Below are 22,456 nucleotides of genomic sequence, written 5' to 3'. Positions count from 1 at the left end.
TGACTCATGCAGTGTGGAAACATACAATATTTAGGTTTTAATTGTGCTATTTTTCAGCTGCACCAAATCGGACCATCTGTCCAAAGTCTAAACTAGATTTGTTTTTCTACATATATTGAAATGCATTTTTTAAAATTAGGTTTTATTATTATTTCTCTATAAAAAGTTCAGAAATATTTGCATATTTCCAAACAGGAACAGCCCAACAGCCAATTAACAATAAAATATGCATTGAATAAGAAAAATAAATATTGATCTGCAAAATACCATGCCAATTTGTTCTCACAGTAAGCATCTTTTCCCTCCAATCAACTGATTTTCTTTGACAAAGGGACTGGGAATAGGAAAGTGCTTAAATGAAATATAAGCGAATGTTGTTTATAAAGAAGAAATGTATATACCCATGGCAAATACTTCAGGCCAGATTTCCCTGCAACTTTCAGTTTTTGTGCTTCACTCAAAACAAAAAATAAAACAGATCCTAAAAATCACATTTGAAAAACTATCACAGATGGTGATGCTTATTTGTATACTTGCTAGATAATGCTCACAGTATAATATATTTGCATTTTATTTTCACTCAGAAGTTGCCTCACCATAATTTCTATTCCAATAGAGAGGTCTCTTCTACAGCATGGAGGGAGATGGTGGCAAGAGGACTTTAGCAGTATTAAGATGTGACCAGAGGCACAGAATGCTATTATTACAGCAAATCCTTTGGAAAGATGTTTGCAGAGCAGACAGGCTTGCAAGAACCTGAAGGCTGATATTCCGTGACTTAAGGCTGGTTGTTCAGGAGACCACTGAAGAATGGAATCTTTGGATATCTGTGCCAATTCACACAAAGGGTGGTCTGTTACCTTGAGGAGTTTGACCTCTCCAGGAAGAGTGAGGCTCCTGTATCTCTGCTTGCTTGCTCTCATCTTGCACTCAAAATGGCAAACCCCAGTCAAGCAGCAGTGCATTTGCACTGCCACATGCAAGCGTAACAGACGGTCTTCCCATCCATAAGAACAAATGTCAGCATTTCAGGAAACACTTGAAATTACTTTAGCCAAATAAATACCCCCAACATTTTTGAGCCGTGCCACCGTTCAGATTGTTCTGCTGTTTTTCTTCCTTATGTCAGCACCACTTCACACTCCAGACATGCTAATCCCAAAATATCTACACAGGAGCTTTAGAATTTCTTATATCTCCACAAGACACGGGGATGAAATGTAGATGTTTTCAAATCCGACATCTGTATCTGAGTTAATCACCTTAGCCTTTATAATCAGTAAGTGGGTAGGATAGGAATTTTTTGGGAATGGTTCATCTCCTCCCAAAAGAGAATTTTGTCAAGTGATTGATGATCTAAATGTGCTTATTAGTCTCCAGAAGACCATGGCATGACTGACTATATGACTAGAAGTTAGGTGAGAAGAATCCCACCCGTGGTGATGTATTAGGTAAACAAATGGTATCAAAATTTCCCAAAATAGATTAAACAGATGACTGCTGTAGTTTAATATCAAGCATCTCCCCTGAAGTGCCCTTTACTTTATCTGTTATTGTCAAAATGAAGACATGAAGACCAATAATGAACAACTGGAAAAGTGCATGTTACATAAAGGTGAAAAACATCTGGAGTGTTCTACAGAGGATTTGATGGAGGTTTGATAGAGATGAATGTAATTCAATGAGCTAGAATTCCCAACAGCAAAATAAAAAAAGCATAAAAAAGTAAAGGCAGAAAGTAAAAGAAAGCTGCCAGATTCCAGACTATTATTTCTGTAGTTGACAAACCCTGAAAACGTAGCTATTTTTGTTAAAGATCCAATAATATTTCTGTGAAAATAGACTTGATTATTAGCAATATTGAAGACCCAATTCCTGAAATAATAAAACTTTTTAATTTGAATATGCACTTAAAATAACATGATGAAAAGAATATATGACCAAAAATATTTTTTTCAGAACATGAAAGAGTATGTTTCAGAATAACCAGCTGCAGGGATAGAACTAATGTCATACAGATTTTCAGTTTTGCTGAAGTATATCTTTCTAACAGAAAAATGGTAAAAATATTTAGTCATATAAGCAACACTGAAGTTATGTGAGTAAGCAATACCTGTTTGCTGTAGTTTTGTCTATGACTTGGGAATGAGTACTGAACTGCAATTAAAATTCTTAATGTACAATATCTGGGGTTCAAAGTCACACTTTTTTAGAAAATTCTTGCTGTAAGATCTGTATTTATTAATAGTGTTCCTATCACTTTAATACTTTAAGATGAGCCAGTAGTGGTATTATGGTATTGTAAAGTTTTAATACTAATAAATGTTCCTATGGAAATAAAATACCTGTAAGTTAGTGCTTTTATGAGTTCGAAGTTGATTTATGTTATGCTGTAACCCCTTTCTGAGGAGGATGTCTTTCTGTAGCTTAGAAATATCTATATTGCAGACTACTGTATTTCTTTTCACCTTTCTAAGCATAATAAACAGTTGAGTGGTTATGTAGAACTCTTAGGAAAACTTGAACTTAAAAAGAATGGCATACCAAATGATAGATATATTTACCTTTTAATAGATTAGTTTAATATTTAATTTATTAACCACCACTTATTTCAAAGATTTTCAGATTATTGACAGTTTATCAGAATTTTCTACTGCATAGTACAGATAGAAAGATAAATACACCTGAAACCATTTCTCTCTAGGATATTTTCCTCTCAGTGTCTATTTACTACAGCACACACTCATTATTTGTGACTAGTGTGTATCCAGCATGAGACCTCAGAGACCACATATAGATTGCTGAACTAGAAATATTTTTTAAATTATTTCAAGTATTGTTGTTTAATTAGTTTTAAATTATGTGTACTCCTTTCATTATTTTATGCTGTCGTCTGTTGTGCAGTCTTCTACAGCAAACCATTGAAAGGCTTGTTTTCTTCTAGACTGTTTTTGTTCTTAGGGGATTTTTAGTGCATTACCTTTATATATCTTATAATTCTTTAAGTATAAAAATTGCTGAGGACTCCTCAGCAGTACTAGAAATAGATTCAGTTGGCTCCTAACTGAGTTTGTGTTTTCCTCTTCAATCTCTTGAATATTGTGTACAAACAATACCTGTGAGACTGGAAAATCAAATCATGAAGCTTATACATATTTTTCCAGAACAAATTTTTCCCAACTAAGATAAGTACAGGCACCTACTACCTGAGTATTTGTTGTGTGCTGCAACTTTACCATCCTTGCTGATCTAAACCAAGAGAATTTAGTCTAAACCAAGAACCACTTGCATGTGTCATTGTGTGTCATCACATTGTATGTGTCATATGTGTCGTCATATGCCCACCATAAGTATCACTGAACTTATTTATTGAACTTCAGATTCTCCAGACCAGACTAACCTACAGCTAAACAGTATATAGGCAATTTGCTTTTTTAGAGTGAACTCTTAATGCAGTACATTTTTAAACAGCACTGCCATTAAATTGTCACAGAACTGACCAGCTACTCCCATATTCCTTATGCTTCTTCCTTAATGGAGTTAGTCATATAAGTGGGGTCATCACTTCTGCTCAGTTTATTTCCTTGTTTCAGGTTAGGGGGATGAGTAAAGCCAAGGTGTGCAAGGCAAATACCCAACACCACACTCTGAAGTTGATACCTTACAATCAGACAAAATCCTAGCAGTAAACCACAGCAATATGTAGGCACAGTGAACAAAACAAAACATCACAACAACAATTAGGCAGTGTAAACTCTAATCTCTGGGTCAGAGCATTTGCTTTCACTATTTGAAGGGTCTTGTAGGTTCCTGCTTTGATTTATTTACTACCTTTCTAGAAGTGGGTCAATAAAAATGCCTTTATAAACATTCAACACCTACTCTCAGCAGTCTTAGTTGTCAGCATCAGTTGTCTACACCATGTACAATAAAACATTTTTGCCTAGGGAACTTCAAAACTGTGGTTTTCAGTGCATTTTTCTCTGTGGCTTTGTAAATAACTGTAACACGGATACCTCTTCTCTAGGTGTTTTATCTTTTTATTTTTCCTAGAAAATCAGTATTTATAGTCCAGGTGTGTGAAAAATCCCCCCCAGATATCAGATGTAAGTATCGGTTCAGATTTTAGTCATGAGCTTCCCTTTTTTAAGATCAATTAGATCTCAAAACAAGGTCTTCATCTTAAAGCAAGATCTTCGGCTAGATCCAACAAGGACTTCAGCTGTAATTCTACAGTCACAGTAGAAATATTTCTCAGAGGGATATATTGGTTATACCTTGAAAGAAAGTCACTACCTTCCCACATGCTCATCATCTACTCATGTGCTGTTATGATTGTAACAAATGAGATATACAAGTTTTCAAATAATAGTATATAAGAGACAAAAGTAATTGGATGCTTTTGAATAAAGTGTTCAATCTTACTACATAAATGAACAGAAGCATGTACATATACAGCACTACTTGTGCTGTGTACTTTACTATACACCAATAACATAGACCTGTCCATCACCATGAAAAATAGAGAAATTTTAAGGGCTATTGAACTTTTGTATGCCATCACATTACACAGGTGCTTTTCTAATTACCACACACTGATAACATTGTCAGTATTTAGTGATCACCATCCAAATTTCTAGTCCTGTTGCGATGATGATGCAGTATTTATACAAGGCTGGCAACAGGAAAACAAGCCAGGTCAGAGACTCATTTCTCATATTCTCTTAGTTACTTTACATTTTCCCTCCCATTCAGCTGGCAACATTGTCTAGTTTTATGTATGCATCACCTCTGTTCTCTCTCCCACTCTTCAGGTATCTCTCCTGAGCCAGATGACCTCCATGGGTGTACTTTATCTTCATTAATACATGGTGGTGTGGTGTGGTTAATTTGATCCAAACCTGAAGGTTTTTTATTTGGTCAGACTGAAGAATTTGGATCAAGCAAGTATTGAAACACACCCACTTACCTTGCTGAGCATCCCAGTGAGCATCTGTATCCTGCTGAGTGAAGTCCTGGTGCTTCCTGCTTTTAGCTTTCCTGAGTGGTTTGCATAATAAGCCATGGGAGCAGGAGAGGGGAGCAGAGTCTAACTCTTTTAACACTCTAAAAGTTGTTACTCCCTTAATTTATGATGATGCTCTGGAATTCAATAAGACACCATTCAGTGTGAATACAGGCATTGGAATCCCATACTGTGCTACTAGTGAGTTCACTTTCAAGGTGCTGTAAAGCAGAACATGGCAAGTAATTACACCATTGAATAGAATAACTTGCTTTAACTATAGCTGAATTGCTAGAACATCTTTTTAATGTATTGTTTTAAAAACTTTTACTCATATATCCATTTCTCTTTTTCTTGTCTCAAAAAGGACTTATACAGACTTTCCAAGTTTAAAATTTTATTTGCCCTCTGTAAAAGCTCAGATAATCTTCAGTGATAGCTGTGACAGGTTTATTGCTCCAGTAATTTTTGCTGTCCAAGTGCAAGGGATAGCAAATGAACTGAGGGACACCTACCACCTGATAACATAGTCCTCAGATGGCAGAATGCCTGATGAAGTCCCACTTATTTGCCCATCTACATGCCCACAGGCATCGTATACATGTATTTCAGAGACCTTTCAGCAAGCCTACTCAATAAAATTTCAGTCCATTCCAAGTTTATAAGGGTTCAATCAGGCAGATGTTAATCAGTGAATTATGCATAAAAAAAGGAGCAGCCGTTTCCACCGTCTCCAAGATACTTGCCATAGAATCTATTATTCCAGTACCACAATTGAAAAAGGGCTTAGGTTTCAATTGAATCTCTTTTGCAGTCTCAAAGAAATTAGGGCTCCTCTAGGCTGATACTTACTCTAATGAGCCTGAATACTGTGAAACTCTCCCTATCCATCCCCAAAAAGGCTTCTCTGACCATAAACAAGACTGTATCTCTGGAGGATTTCCTATGCTCTATTGATCTAAAGGTATGCTTTATAGTCTCTCAAGAATGGTATTTGTCTTTATATCAAGTTCAGAACCAGTAAAATTGCCCCAGACAATTTTATTCAGCTGATAAAGAACTGCTCATTTTAGGAAGAGAGAAGGACTTTTGCTTTGTTGGCCAATTAATCAGAAGCTTTTTATTTATTTCCTGTGAAAATTCTTCTTTTTCAGAAATCAGAAAGAATTTCAGAAATCAGAAAGAATTTCAGACAATCTGACAATTACTTTGCTTTCTGGCATGTCTAAAACAAGAGAATTCAAAGAGCCCTTTCCATATAGGCACTTATATTTAATTTTAAAAAATCCATTATATTTGATACCTAATTTAATTCACATACATGTCAGTGGAAAACTTGTAATTAACTTTATTGGAACTCAAGAAAGCCACATTTCTGGTGAAGTATGTACATACATAGAAATCCAAGTTGACTAGCATTTTTCTATGCTAGATAGTACCCATAAAATGACAGGAGTAATGCTTCAATAAGCATGCAATCTAAATTAGTCAGGTAAAGGAAAAGAATAGAGAGAGAAGGAGTAGGACATGAAGAGTACACAAGGACAAGAGAAGCCAGGGAAACACAATTCTCTTGCAAGTGTAACTAAAGATCATCTCTCACTTCCTCACTGGAGGTGATAGAGGTACTGACAGGTATTACTAAGACATTCAAAATAAGTGGCTGCAACTGTAAGTGAAAACTTAGTTTGCCTAAATTTTGATGTAGTTCTCTTACTTTGCTGCAAGGGTGAAAGTGCACTCACGATGTTGCTCCACTGAAAAAGGTAATATATGAAGCAGAACTCCAAACACACCATGAAAAGATTCATGTCTGTCAGTGTATGTAAAATGCATGTATGTGAAATCTACTAAGTTGATAGGTTTGAGAGATATTGTGACCATTTGCATGATAGAACAGATAAGCTATTAAGGATGAACTGACGTAATTCTGGTAGGATCTAAGTTACTGAAGAATAAAGTATAGAGATAAACATATTAATATATAAGAGATGGAAAGGAAAAAACAAATCATTGGGAATAGGTGAAATTGAAAAAAGATAGTAGCAGAACAGTCCTAATTGCATCTGTATTTGCCAGCATATGCCCATCATAAAAATTAAGGAAAAAAGAATGTTCATTACAACACAGAAATTGTCCTTATTCTTAATTTTTTCACTGTCCTTTCCTTGTGGCTGACAGAACTTCCTTTAGGGATGAAGGAGAGTAGATGGTGTTAAATTCATGAGTCCCAACTTATGATAATTCTAGTTAATTCAAAATATGATTTTTTCTTTCTGGCATGTCTAAACAGACATACTTCTTTCTTATAGGTTTTTAGGATTTTTGGTGCTTTTTAATTTAAAATAAAAACCTTTTCTTCTTAAAATTATATGGTTAATTAAAAAAATTTTGAAAATGTTTGAATATGATTTTGATTTCTGTGTTAACTTTTATTTTGAATAAAGCTGCTTTTAAATGATGTTCCAAGTATGCCTAGTATTTGCTTTTTGGTATCAAAGTAATTTCCTCCTTTGTTTAATGGTTTGCCAAATACTTCAGTTCTCTTACTTCTCTTCACAGTCCCTTTCAGTAGCCTGTCTTTCAAGGAAAAGCTGAGGATCTAACCAGTGGGACACCAGCACCACTGCATCCCAGTGCCAGCAAACATTCAGAGACTCACTGGAGAAATGGAATTGCTTACTGCAGGTGGTTTCATCATGCAGTATTAAGAGTTTAAATCACTAAAGGGCAAACCACAACCTTTCTCTGCGTGTCTGTGAAGGCAACAGAACTGCCAAATACTGAGTAAAGTGAGCAGCGCTGTATTTTAATGACCATCTGAAATCTCCAGTTAATTCCCTGAGTTTTTAGAGAACCATGAGATCTTTGACACTTCACTGAAAAAATATATTGCTTTTGAATTATTTTATAAAACTTTCCTTGATCATGGGCTAGAAAATGCAGGTTTTCTTTGTTTTCTAGGTTTTGTTTTTCCCTTGTTTTCATTACCTCCATAAGTTGATGAGTTTTTCTGGTGACATTCCTTTTTTCTCTTGTGAGAAAAGGACCTGTAAACTGTTTTTATTTGTTTTGATTCAAAAAACATCCTTGTCTTTCTCTTGACATGATATAGCATTGCCATCTATTTGACCCAACTAAATAAGAAAAACCCATTAACCTGCAAAGGAAATTTTAGCAGGGTTTCAGGACACTTGGCACAGAAGAGAATTGAGCTGCTCTTTAAATGTGGAGTTTTACAGATATACTATTCAAAATACAATAAAAAACATGACATAAACTCAGGAGCAATGAAATACTGGTCTCAGCTCTAGGTTTCTGAAGCCAGAGCACCAGGGTGGTGGTGGCTGACAATTGCTACAAGAGTTAAAGCATTCCATCACTCTCATTGTATCTTACCAGACAGAAACCAGTAAAGCTTTATACCACAAGAATTTTAGGACTTCTGCTCAAAGAGTACAAACAGAAACACTACAAATTAGGTAGCAAATCTTGACTAAAGATGACTTCTGGTTGAAGGATGCTGCAGGCCATGGTTGGTTCGCTTTCTTCTTGGGCCACGTTTGATGTTACTTGTCAAGTCTCAGACACAGAGAACTGGGGAGGGAAAGGAGACAGAGAGAGAGAGAGCTGCAATTAAAAATAGGTATTTTCTAAACTGCAGACTTGTATTTTTATAGCAGGTATATTCTTCAGTTCAGACCTTTCCCAGGGTGAAAGGAATTGGTTATTTCTCGTACAATTTAGCCTATGTCAGGAGGGCTATTTTAACTGCAAAGAGAAATATGTGAAACTGTCAGCTGCACACCTTTAATTCCCAGGCTTATTTTTGTAAACAATGATGCCATATTTTTACGGCACACTCCCTTTCACATAGATATAAAGATCAAAAATGAATGTTTCATTTTGTATAACTCTTCCACACAAGCATAGCTCTTCCAGGAATATAATAATAAAAACCCCAAAGTGGTAAACAACGTTCACAGAGGGAATATAGTTTAAGAAATTCACACAGTATACAAACATGTAATGGTACAAAACCTGCAACATGAGTTTTTTGTTACATTTTAACAGTGTTTCCTCAAATCTTCAAAGCTTGCTTGATGGTTTGCTGAAGTAATTGAACCACTCTTGAGTTGCTTTATATAGGACATCTTATCTTTCTTTCATTACCCAGTCCGTGGCTTCTTTTCTATTCCCATGAAATCCATGTACACACTTTAGAAGCCCTCCTGAACAAGCTTGCTTCTAACTTTCACAGAGCCCTTAGCACAATTTGAATACGAAAGAGATACTGAATAAAAAGCTTTAATCTCTTGTCTGCTATTCTTCTTTCTTGCCTCTTCATCTCCCCCACCTCCTCTGCCCCCCTCCCCCTTCTTCCAAGAGCTTTTCTGTGTTAGTAAAGTGAACATTTTCTGTGTTAAGTAAGTGTAATGCTGCTGAAGATGCATTGGGAGAGTGAAACCAAAAGCCTGGCCTATGAAGCCTCTTTGCCACAATTTAGCAATAATTGTACTGCATTTACTTGCTCTTGAACTTTTTGCAGGTAAAAGATTGGTAAAGAGCTCTCCTTAACAAAATCACTCAATCAGTAGCAAGCATAGGTAGTATCAAATGTGCCCTCTACCTCAAATACTGTGGGGCTCTTTCTTCTGATACCTCTTCCCTCAGTTAACTGGAACTGCTTTGAAAGGGCTTTCTGTTCTCTGCTCTCTTGTCAATTTGAATGCCAGGAAATGAGCCCCCTTTGTGAGATTAATTAATAGCAGGAGCTGATCGGCCCAAGCCCAATTGCCACGCAACAGAGCTGTAATTGCTACTTTGTGGAAAGGAAAGAAAAAGTTTTGGTTGCAGTTTAAGAAGAGGGTTTAAGGAAAGTTCTTTGAACTAGAGGTCTCAGTGCACTGGATTAAGGCAAGAAGCAAGGATGCCTTTGAAGTTTGTTAAGAGGTTTTGGAGGAGAAAAAAGTTGGGTGGCAAATGGGAGCTGGCAACATCAAAAGCATTTAACACCATTCCTCACCTGCTTGTATTCAGAGCAGGGACCACAGGCTGGAAGCATCATTTGCTTGCAGTTTAAGTGGTCACTTTGGGGCTCTATTTGTTTTGATCGGAAACTGTACCATGTATACATCATTATGTGTATAAGGCTTGTTACACCTGGATGTACAAGAGCTGCATGTACCCTGTTACATGAACATGCATATGCATTACATGTAGATGTACCCACAATCATGGAGTTCAAGGTAATAATTGACATCTGTCAGTTTTCCTCTTACCACGTCTCTAATTGCTATTTTGTTTATTATTTGTGCATTGATATAATAGTAGTCACGGATTACTGATATTGCCGGTCCCTCAGTTGATTAAAAGACTTAGTAGATGCAGGTTTTTCTAAATTATTCCAAGCATTACAAACACATATATTAGGCAATATTTCAAAAGTTAAGGTCATCTTCGGACAAAATTTGACCAACGGAGAGTGGACAGAAGTACCTTGCAAATGCCAAGGCCAAAAGCAGGCATGGCAGAAATCTTTTCATGATCTGGAAATACAAACTCTGCGACAAATTAACATCCCTTAATCTTTTTAACATGTAATGGTAAGGGTGAGACTCCATAAGCAGAACACAGCTCTGAATCCAGCAGGGCAATGATCCTGGAAAACTGCCCTAATGGAGGCTGGAGAATTACCTTGGAGCCAGGGGATCCTCAAGTGCAGAGGAGCCAAGGATCTGTTCTGACTCCACCGTACTGCAGACCCCATGGCCAGAGCCCATATATAATGGTAACATTCTCAGAGGCACAAAACTACCTTGAAGGATGCTACTAGCCAGTGGAGCTTAGAGCAGCCTTGAGGTGTTCTGAATTGCACAGATGAGCCACTGTCAGCCCTGGAATGCAGACAGGGCAAAGGTGGGGAAAATCTACTTTTCTGCATTTCCTCAGCATTTGCCATTTACATCATCACAGTCCACAGGTCAAATTCACATCTCGTGTGATCTGAACATAGCTAGGGCCTTATGGAGGATGAATTTGGCCCTGGATCTATATTCTCTTAATAATAGGACAGGGCTGCAAATTAGGCCACACAGGTCTTGCCACAAACTTGGTGAAGTTCCTTTTAGAGGATGGTGACAGTTTTGTTTTGTTTTGGTGTTTTTTTTTTTTTTTTTTTTTTTTTTTTTTTGCTTTCTATTTCTACAGAAGCAAGTAGAAAGGACTTCTACCACTGAAATGGTGTTTCTAGTCAAATATTCAATCCTCTCAACAAGTAGGTGTTTATGCTGTCAATTTGGGTGGTGGAATGAAATTTCAGAGTGGTATCAGTTTGAAAATCATTCAGGTCTCATCTATCTTCCTTACAGTTTAGGAATAATAAGGAAAAAGGGGTTTATTACATTTAAAAAATTCCCAGGGTCAGCAGTTTTGTATAATTTCCTCTTTTCAATCTTGTGTATAAGAATAAAACAGAAAACTAAATGTGCCTTCAAATAAATGTCAGTAGGTATTTGAACTCTGTCTACACCTCTCAGTCTAACCCTTTGAGATGGTATTTGATCAGTATTTTTTCTTCTCTCACCTTCCAGTTCACTGCAGTACTTTAAAAGTTACAATTAAAAGATAATGTGAAATGAAGGCTTGCTGAAACAAAAATCCAGACAGAAAAACATTTTAATGATGAAGGCTTTAGTAAGATTACAAATTAAATATTGAAAAAGCAAAGAGAAAACAACAACAAATAGCAACAGAAAAACGAAACCAAAAAACTGAAACTAAACAACAGTAAGAAAAAGCCCCAAATCAACCAAAAAAAAAAAGACAAGCCATTTTAGGTAGGATTCAGAATCCTTTGCCTTCTCCAGCCTCAAGTGGACTCCACTGCCTATGAAGCACTAATCTGCCCCTCTAAGACAGGTGGGACAATTTGCATGACTGTCTCTTTCCAGCGTCTATAAAGACAGCCTGTCCACCTGACTTAAGGGAGCATGTCTTGAAGCAGTTGAGGCTGGGCAGTAGCAAGCCTTCACGTCATGGTTAAGAGAGAGCTTTCCAAACACTGACTGATGCACTGGAAAGAGGCATTCTGTGATTCATGTTCATTAATGGCCAATACATTTTAGTTTATTTTTGTAACTGCCTAGAAGAGCACCAAGTCAGATGCAGCATAAACAGTATCACCAGACAGAGCGCAGTAAACCTTCATGTTGTAGTCCATTTCCAATAGATCCAGGCATCAGTTTGTCTGTCTGTCTATCTATCTATCTATCTATCTATCTATCTATCTATCTATCTATCATTTTTAACATCAAAGTACTTCACAAATTAGGGAAGCCCTCTTGAGCAGCAATGATAATTGTCCCATCTTAAGCTCATGGTAATTGTCCCATTTTAAACTCCAAAATATTTATGGTGGGTAGCTGAGTGACTCTACATCATCTCTTCTCCACTTGCATTTTCCTGTTTTATCATTGTACAGCCTTCCCACTGTCCTGCCATCCTCTCCCCAGAGCTATTAGAATCTTCAGCTTCTCTATAAGCTTATCTGCTTATACATCACATTAAAAGACAGGGTTTTTTCTCATATAATAACCAAGAAGGAAACAAATATAAAAAATTTAAGGAAAAGACTAATTCTGAGGTTGACTGGATGAGCTGTAGTCAGTATATATAATATTTTGGAGAATATTATACCATTGACTTGTAAAGTTATCTGTTGAACTCATTTTAAGCTATCTTTCATCTCAAATTTCATCATCTCATCTACTAGAGGGTGACTTACTTGGAAGTCAAGCCTTGAAAACAATTTGTAATTCTGACTATTCTAGGAGATCATACGGAGGCCAGAAACAAATGCAAGGTTTCAAGAGGCACCAGTTTTCACCTTAGGACATGTAAAATTCTCAAACTTCAATATCCCAAGGTCATATTGCATGTCATAGCAAATTTTACTTACCTTAGGCAAAGCAGTGATGTAGATCTTTATTTAAACACACAAATTAATTCACAAAATGTGAAAGTGAAAAGCCCCAGCCTTGATTCACAAAATATCTACAAGATACCCAAGCCAACCCATATATCATTGTTTTTCAGTAAGGTTTTCTATAATTACATCTGTTAACAAATGTAGCAAATTCAATTAAAATTTAATTGACAGTGCATTGAAGAAAAACAGGTTCACTTCTATTATGTCAAACACCTTATTTTATGCCATGCATGTTAAGGTTTACCACTCCTTAAGGCTTGCAACTGCAACATTTTAACTGATATCTGGAGGCTTGTAATTGTATGTGTGCACATCAATTATGGATTGGATTCAGCATTTTCAGATAACTTCACCAATCACAAAGAGAGCTCAGTGGTCTCCTGGCATTTTCGGAGCAGTTTGATTACAGGTGTAATACATACAGCCTTGTTAGCTCTCAGTGATGAGGGATTCCCTTCCCTTCTGGGTTCTAGCTGAGGCACTGACCATTGCTTTTCACTAACAATTTCTTTCTGCTCCCAAGAGATGTTTTAATGAGCCCCTCCGACATGGCCAAAGGCAAGAAATGTTCTCTGGGCCAGTGAGGTGAAGAGCCAAAGCTTAGCCTACTAGGCAAGCAATAATTAATAAGGCATTTTTGATTCATCTCAATTCATTAACAAAGTTACTTTTTTATTATTATTATTACTGCTAAGCAACACAACGTTAAGTCTGTCACATTACTCACAAGTATTGAATGAAAAACTCGTGCCAAGGTACGTAAAAAAATTTAATTTATGACAAAAATAAATGAATTTGGAATACTAATTGGGAGAAAGCAACTGACAGATAAAGTGAAAGATTGATTTTAGGGGAAATGGAGAAATCTGTTTTCTGCTTATTTTAAGGACAGGGAAAGAATTCTGATTAGAAATGTATAGCCAGCTAGGTTAGTAGAGGTTTTTAGATTTGTCTGAAATTTTCCTTAAATTCATGGCTATATGCTAATCAGGCAGAGTGACTGTGGGGCTGTGGTCTGTTTGGATTAATGGCAATAGCTCACTGAGCCCTAAGACTCTGTTGCCCCAAGACAAACGGTTTGTCAGGTTACAAGCATTGCTTCTTTCCAGTTAATATTTTTCCTTGCTTCTTTCCAGCTTAATATCAAAGATAACTGATTTACAAAGGACCAAACTTCTGCTGGAATAATCTAAACAAGCTGCTAAGAGCTGTTTAAGGGATCCTTCAAATTTTTGTTTTCATAAGTCAGGATCTGGAGATAGACAACCAGCTTTGATAAGTTGTTTGGCATTTTGTTTTATTCCTCCTTTCCCTACATCGAAAGAAAAAAAAAAAAAAAAAAAAGAAAAAGAAAAAGAAAACATTGCCAGGAAGGGGAGTAATAAGAAATATTAGTTAAAAACAGGGTGCATCAAAACTGAAGCTCTTTAGAGATATGGAGGGGGCATCAATCACTTCTGTGGGCACATTAAGCTGTTACATATTATAGCCATCTCAGTTTAAGTGGTGTAAGGCTCATCTCATTTGCATTTGTTGTGTTACAATCTTGCTTCAGGCCTGTCTCCACAGTGAATAAGGTGGCTGTGCAAGGCAGCTTGTGGCTGGCATAAAGGATATGTCAGAGTCAAGCTGCTTCACTAATCAGCTTTGCTGGGGCAGATACATGATAGTCTATGTGAAGAAATTTAGATAATAGTATACAGCATCCACTGGAACTGTATATAGTGTATATAGGGCTTTAGACTAACTTCTAATCCTTCATGGAAAATTTGTAAATACTGCAGTGATGTTCTAGTGACCTCTAAAGGCAGCTGGTTCTCGCTGTGTAGCACTTTTTGTTAAACCTCCTGCTTTGTAAGGCATATAATGCTAATGTTCCTGAAGGCTCTACGCGGAGAATTTCCCCAAAACTATGATTTCTCCATTAAACCTTCCACGTTTCATTGCCACCTTCCCACGCCTCACCACTGTCCGCAGGAGCTGAACCCCGCACCGCAGTCCTCCTGCCTGCCTGCATCCCCTCCTCCCCTCAGCCGCTCGCCGTCCTGCCTTGCTCTCCCCCCGTCTCGGTCACGCTGCCGCCTCAGCGGGGCTGCGGGACCCAGCCGGGGCTGCGGGACCCAGCCGGGGCTGCGGGACCCAACCGGGGCTGCGGGACCCAACCCGGGCTGCGGGACCCAACCGGGGCTGTGGGACCCAGCCGGGGCTGCGGGACCCAGCCCGGGGTGATCAACCCAGCCGGGGCTGCGGGACCCAGCCGGGGCTGCGGGACCCAACCGGGGTGAGGAACCCAGCCGGGGCTGCGGGACCCAACCGGGCTGCGGGACCCAGCCGGGGCTGCGGGACCCAACCGGGGCTGCGGGACCCAACCGGGGCTGCGGGACCCAACCCGGGCTGCGGGACCCAGCCGGGGCTGCGGGACCCAACCCGGGCTGCGGGACCCAGCCGGGGCTGCGGGACCCAGCCGGGGCTGCGGGACCCAGCCGGGGCTGCGGGACCCAACCCGGGCTGCGGGACCCAGCCGGGGCTGCGGGACCCAGCCGGGGCTGCGGGACCCGGCCCACAGCAGCCACCGCCAGCGTGGCCCTCCCCGGGGCTCGCCAGTGCTAGCCGGTATCTCGTGCTGTGGTCTCGCCTTCTGTTCCTCCTCTAAACAATTTGGCATCATCATCAACTTTCCTGCATCCAGCAGGTCAAGCCAGGGGCTCTATTAACATAGAATAATAGCAGTACCGTGCCACAGGCCAGCCAGCATAGGTGCTGCTCCGAGTCGAGTGTGACTGCACTGTTAAGCTGGCTAAAAAAAAATGTAAGTTTTTTATAGACGTTACTCTTCTGTTTCATATTTTCTACTCCTTTCTTTTTCCTTTTGGTGATTTTAAAATTACATTTATGAGAGAAAATTTTAAAAGTAAATAAATAAAAGGAACAAGAAGAGAAGGCTAGAGTTGACGCTCCATTGCCCTCCCTCAACTCTTTCCAGCACAGCGTTTCCAACTCTCTGTAGCACTATATTCTTCCCACTGTCATTGCCCTTCAAGCTCAGCTAGCAGGTCTAGCGTGCCATTTTCTTCAGTGTCAGTTTGCAAAGATGGCCAGATCACACAGATCAGCCTCGCCTTGTCTGGGCAGGTCTCTCCTGCCATGCACCTCTCCTGCATGTTCAACTCCTCCACTCAGCAGCTCTGATGCTGAGCGTAAGATGCCCTGCTTTGTTTGCTTTAGTCGTGATTAAACAATTAAGCTGGACATTTGGGTCCATTTGCACAATAGTGCACACACACATACACACAACATGTTTAGAAGTAGATGATAAATAAAAAGCTATAAATTGTTTTAAATGCAGGTGAATTCTCCAGAATAACAGGTCGGTAATGTCTTTTCCTGCTCCCCTTTTTTAAAACAACCTCTTCCTCACAACCACCAAGACTCCCCCCGCCCCCCCCCAATACACACACACACACACACACACACACACACATGATGAAAGACGTATAAAGTTGAATAGTGGGGAGATAATAACTCTAATGGTAAAGGTCCCAGCGTACGTATACCACCCTGCCTCTGGCAGTAATCCTGGCTTTGGGGATCTGAATTTCCTAAAGATGTATTAGTGTCTTATACACATGTGCTCTTGTGCACTCATAATCCTTTTCACTAGCTTCTTAGCTGCATGCTTTGTATTTAAATTTTCCTTCTGACCAAGTAAATCCCTTTGGATGAAGTGACAGGAGCTTTTCAGCACCCATAGCTGGGTGACAGCTGGTGTAGAGGCTCTGAAAGACTGCAAAGTGTTCCTTACTAGCTTTCTTCAGGACCAGTGTCAGCCACCAGCTGAGCGATTTGTTAGCTCCCCTTTGGGCATCAGTCAGCTGAAGAGGCTCACATTAAAGGCCAAAGTAATACAATAGATATTAATAAAAAAAAAAAAAAACAAAATAAAACCCCCAAAAAACCCCACACTAATATCTGGTTTTACTGTGCTTTTAATTAGGTGCTTATTCATTATATGAGAATACAGCACGTTTTCATTAATTCAGGAAACCCTTTATTAATACTGTATGAAGTATGTATGCCTGCCTCAGAAATACACTGTTAAAACTTTGGCTTAAAAGACATAATTGTCAAAAGCTTTTCTAGGAGCAGCACAGCAGTTGAAGCAATTTACTTACAGATCACAGAACAAGATGTTTGTATTTATTTCCCCTCAAGTAAAGTTTCCCTGAAAATGTCCAATGTGTAATATATTCTGTTATTTAATTCTAGATTTGAAGGTTTGCTTCTCAGGGGTTCTGGCAAGTTTTTGCTATTGGAATTAGTAATGAGGAGCTCTGGAACTGTGGAAGTAAATCGTGCAGGGTAATCAGGTTGTTAAAGGAAAAGCAATCCAAAAATGGGACTGTTTCAGAACCAAACTGGGGCTGGATATAGCAATGCAGGACACTGCCTGCACACACTTTTCTAAGGGGGTGCAGGCACAAAGGCAGGGGAGAAATTCTCTACCATTTCTCCAGGTAAAGCAAAGATTAATTTAAAATAAGTCAATTTTGAAACACAGTGGCTTGTAAGATAAAATTTTTAATTATTTATTGATCTCTAAGGAGATGGAAGTACTGAGCTAGGTAAAACTCCCACAGCATTCATGTTGTTTTGCTTGACTAAGGACTGTTGGCTTAGACCAAAGACTTATGAGAATTGCTTTACAAAAATAGTAATTAATATTCAAAACTTTGTTACTGTGCCACCCACACACATATTTGTGAAAAGAATCTCAACTTTAAATAATAATCCAGACCTGTGGTAATCAAACATGTAGAAGTATTTTAATTGTATTATTTTATATAATTTATGCTGTAATAATAAAATTATCATTTACAAACTGAGATATAGGAAATTGTGAAGTTTCTTTCTCTGGGCTGGTATGGTTTAATAAAGTTGGAATCTGTGTAAAGAGAATGCTTCTCTTTTTTTTTTTTTTTTTTTTTTTTTGTATGTTTGTTTGTTTGTTTCCTTGTTCTAGAAATGATTGGGGGTCCTAAGTGAATAAATCAAAATTCCAAAAATACATTAATTCCTTCAAAGCTTTGAAACATTATTATTCCTAAAACAAATATTTAAATGAAAACTACAAATATCTGAGGCAGTTCCCAATTCAAATTTTGTTCCTGATTACTAAAATTAAACCAACTTTGGGTCTTTAATTCATGCTCAGTAAAATCTTTGAAAGTAATTTCTGTAAGAATGCTCATTTTCAAAGAAATATAACAGTTTTCAATATCATGCATTTCACTCAAAGTTTCTTTCCATTTTAATCAGATCTGGAGGTTTATTGTCTGGTTTTTTTTCTGTGACAGTTGCTAATTGAATAAGATCTATTTTGTAGAAATAATAAAATTCGCAAGGTGCTTCTTATCTGTGAGTGATAGATCACAGAAATGAGGAAGATTATTCAAATGACTTAAAATAAAACATTGTTTTCTGGCTCTTCTTTTTACTTTGGAAGCTTAACAAAACCAATTTACAAAGAAAAAGTGAGGTTTTTTTATTTTAAAACCTTTTCAATTTCTCTGCAGAGGCAGTTACATACATATCACAAGAATGTACAACGCAGTTTCAGTAAAGAGATAGCATTACCTTTCATAGACCAAATCACAGATGTATTTACAGTTCTCACTTCTCCTGTACCCTTTGAATGTATTCTTGCTATTCATTCTTACATCTGGATTTTGACCCTTCTTTGCATACATTTTTCACACTTCCAAAATATACTGCTGTTGAGCCAGAAAATAAACACTCACTAAAATCTCAAATTAAGCTTCGCCCTGAATGAGTTGTTGAGGGACCTGATCCTGCACTTGCTGAAGTCTGTGGAAGTTTTAATCACAAATCACACAAGCAAATGAGACAAGGGGCCTTATAGTCATAATACCTGGTCAACCTTTTGAGCTGCAGAACTGAAAGCTTTCTTGTAAGTGTTGTAATTCTAGAAATCTGCTAATAATAAAAACGGAATTTGGGAAATTTTTAGTTTGAACTCAGGCATTTCACTTAGGTCATGATCCCAAGCACTTCTTCAGCATGTTTTTCCCTTATGAATTATTAATACAAGGCTTGTAATGGGCTCACAAGTCACTCCAGAGTCCTTATTAGTAAATCATGGTCACAATATCAAACTGAAAAATTCACAGGATAGTATAGTAAAGATAATATTTAATGATATTTGACAGAGAAAAAATATACAATAGCAAAATATAAGAGTGTGTCTATTTCCTCTAAATATTAATTGTTGTTTTCCCTAATTGGGTTAATCAAAGTTCCTTAATATTTCAAGCTTTTTTGGTTTGTGGTTTTTGTTTTGTTGGGTTTTTTTAATTCTTCATTTAAGAAAATTTTTTCTGGTTATTTTATAGCAGCTTGTTTTACAGTTTACTAATTCACTCTCTATATAAAACACCATTGGTGCTGTTTTATTTTTATTTTAAATATACAGCAACTTTAAAAAAAATATATAGGGCATACCTTAATGTTTGGTGTCTGTTTACATTTTCTGTAATGTAGTCATTAAGCATACAACGTAGACTTAAAGGATGTCAAAACTGACAACCACACTATGATTGATGATGCTGTGCTAGACTAATTCTTACCAGGTGTGGTGTGATGTGAATTCAAATGCAGCTCAGGGTTCTTATTTGTATTAGTAAAGTTGTGCTTTGTCAAAGTTCTGTGACTTCTTAACCCACTAAATCCATCTTCTAATCCAAGTTTTTCTTCGCCTTTTTGCTGTATACAATATTTTTTTTCCTCTTTCTCAGCAAAGCAATCCTTACGACTTCGTCTTCAGCCAGGGTTTCTTAAGACATCCAGTTTGTGCAAATTCCAGAAAATACCAAGTCTGATGAGGTTATGTTAATTAAGTGTAAAATCTACATAAAAGCTTCCTAAGTGACTTGAGCTAGGGTAGGCGAAATTATGAAGGATGAAATTCACTCCATCAGCATAAAGCATAAACAGGAAGCTTTATGTGGAGAAGCAATAAAATACAAGATCTTCAACCAGAAAAAGGGCTACAGAACAGACTTCTTTGGTCCCTACATAAATTGTCTTCATTGTCACCCCTTGTCACTTGCAGAACATGATGAGGCAGCTTCAAGTTATTATGTCTTGTTAAATGTCAGATGTAAACATTGGGTGCCTGCACCGCACCTTTGAAAAACAAATAAACTTTTATGAGGTAGCAGAGAGTGCTGGACCTAAACTTTTACGCTTTCAGTCTTTTTTTTTTTCTCTCTCTCTTTCTCCCCCTTCACCCTCCTACATTTTTGATTCAGACCTTACTGGCACATTCTCATCAGCTGGATCATTCACTGTCAAGCCAAATGTCCAGCACCTTTGGTAGCAGAGAACTGTGTTGACCTGGGGTGGGCAATTGAATTGTATCTTTTTATTTTCTGGCTGAGTGATTTATTCTGCTTGATTGTGTTTATCTTGATTATATTTTATTAACAAAAGATATTGATCTTGCAAGCGGAGCCTCAAGGAAGGAGAAAACATATAACAAAATTCTTCAGAGTCCAATTTACCTCAACAGGCAAATAATCTAAAAATTTATATCATCTGATTGACCAAATCATAGCAAACCACATCAAATGCATCAAATGTTATGCTGCATGAAATGAAAGCACCTATTACCCCTCACCACTACCTCCCCCTTTCCCTCACCAAGCCTTATTTCACTCAGGTCTAATTTTAAGTGATTGCTTTCTCATGCAAATATCCATTGATTTGAATGAGATTTTGCAAGGGTAAGGGCTGAGCAAAGACTTTGGGATGTGATCTTCAGAGAAAAACCCAACCCCTTCTTTTTACGGATACAGAGAGTCACTGTACAGGAAAGTTATTGTACTATTACTGCACAAAAGTAGTGGAAGGAGGGCCAGCATGCAGGAAGGTGACATATGCAATCTGTCTGCAAGGGTCTGACAGGCTCTGCTTGCACAAGCACCAGTGTGGGGGGGAGGCAGAGGCTTTGGGCATCCCCTAGATTACTCAGATGCTTCTCTCCAGGATTACTTTGAAATACACTGAAGACATCTTTATTGAAATACACTGGCAAAGCATGGGGTAAGTGGAGAAGGCCAAATTTTAAGTTTGCTGGTAAATCATGTAGTTGCCCATACACTGAAACATCAGAGAAAGAGTATTACTTTAATTTGTCAAAGTTCTGATAACAAGCTCTGAGGATGGGATGGCAATTTTATAATTTAAACAAAACAAAACAAAAAACCAGAACAAAGAAAGCTGTTTTCTTATATTTAGATAATTTTTTGTTGGTTTTTGGCTCTTTTTGATTTCAGTTGTAGTAGAGGCCTGAGGAAGTCACAGTGACCCCTGCAGGCAATAGAGTATCCTCAAGAAAGAGCTCAGGAAATTAGTATTATAATTACATACATTTAAAAAATTTATATATAAGATTACCTTTAGTTGTTCCTGTTGTTGCTGTTGTTGCTAAATCCCTTTTTCAGTTTCCTCTGCATTTCCAGTGTTTGGAAACATGCAGGTGAACTTCAGCAAGCTGGAGCAAGGATTTTGATGTACAGGAGGACAGGATAAAGCAGGAGAAAAATTCACTGGAATTAAGCTTAACATCTTTATTTGTTAATACAGTCTGTGCTTACAAAATAAATCTAAGTTTTTGACAGCAGAGCAATAGATGTGAGGAGTGATCCCTAAATTTGGAGCCCTGACAATCAGTCTTTCTTCCCCGTAAACAAGAGAAGTCTTGAATTTCTAAACACTTATTTTAAAGTCAGCATAGGTAAATGCATTTCTTTCTGAATGATTACACTTATGAATTAAAATTCTAATTCTGTGTCCACTTTGAAATCTCAGTGATAAACACTAAAAAGATTGCTATGCCACCCACTTTAAAGTAAAGGAATTAAAGTATGCCAAAGGCTACTTAATTGACATTCATGGCTAGTTTTATTTGCTATTTTTAAAGTACTCCTGTGTAGAAATAGTTGTCCAAAGAAGTCCTAATGTCTCTATAAAAAGTATTGTCACTTACTTGAGAGGAGTAGGCATCCTGTGCCAAAGAGCATGCGGACTGGATCACCAGGCACATGGCAGTCACAGGAAGGAATGGAGATACACTTCTTGTTTAACATGAGCAGCATCACATCTGGGTGGAGCTGAAGAAATTCTTGGAGGTCTTACTAGTTTTTGACAGATCAGTCAGTGCTGTTTTCTTTGCTTCACTCATACTTCATCTCAGTTTACTTATAGGCATCAAGTTTGTTTCTTGCTGCTGGAGTCCTCTATTTGCATTGCATTTTGGCTGGTTCATTTTAAGTGGGCTGGAAAAGACTTTTTCCACATTATCAGCTGGTGTTAATGGGGAAAATCTGATAAAAGCAGATTTTCCAGGAGGCCTCGCTATGCAGGGTTATGTACTAATGTTG

The 22,456-nt window shown here is 37.9% G+C and overlaps 1 long non-coding RNA gene across 1 annotated transcript; it reads right to left on the bottom strand.

Annotated features, from left to right (window-relative positions):
- Positions 1-6,464: 6,464 nt before the first annotated feature.
- LOC110474680 (uncharacterized) lies at positions 6,465-22,189 on the bottom strand. Its single transcript, XR_002466142.3, has 3 exons — positions 22,063-22,189; positions 21,471-21,567; positions 6,465-8,602 (listed from the first exon to the last, which is right to left on the bottom strand). It is a non-coding gene; the product is annotated as an uncharacterized LOC110474680 (long non-coding RNA).
- Between the last annotated feature and the right edge of the window lie 267 nt (positions 22,190-22,456).

Source organism: Lonchura striata, chromosome 2, assembly GCF_046129695.1.
Source record: "Lonchura striata isolate bLonStr1 chromosome 2, bLonStr1.mat, whole genome shotgun sequence".
Taxonomy (NCBI): domain Eukaryota; kingdom Metazoa; phylum Chordata; class Aves; order Passeriformes; family Estrildidae; genus Lonchura; species Lonchura striata.
The sequence above is the reverse complement of the archived record's forward strand: the minus strand, read 5'-3'. Positions and strand labels throughout refer to the sequence as shown.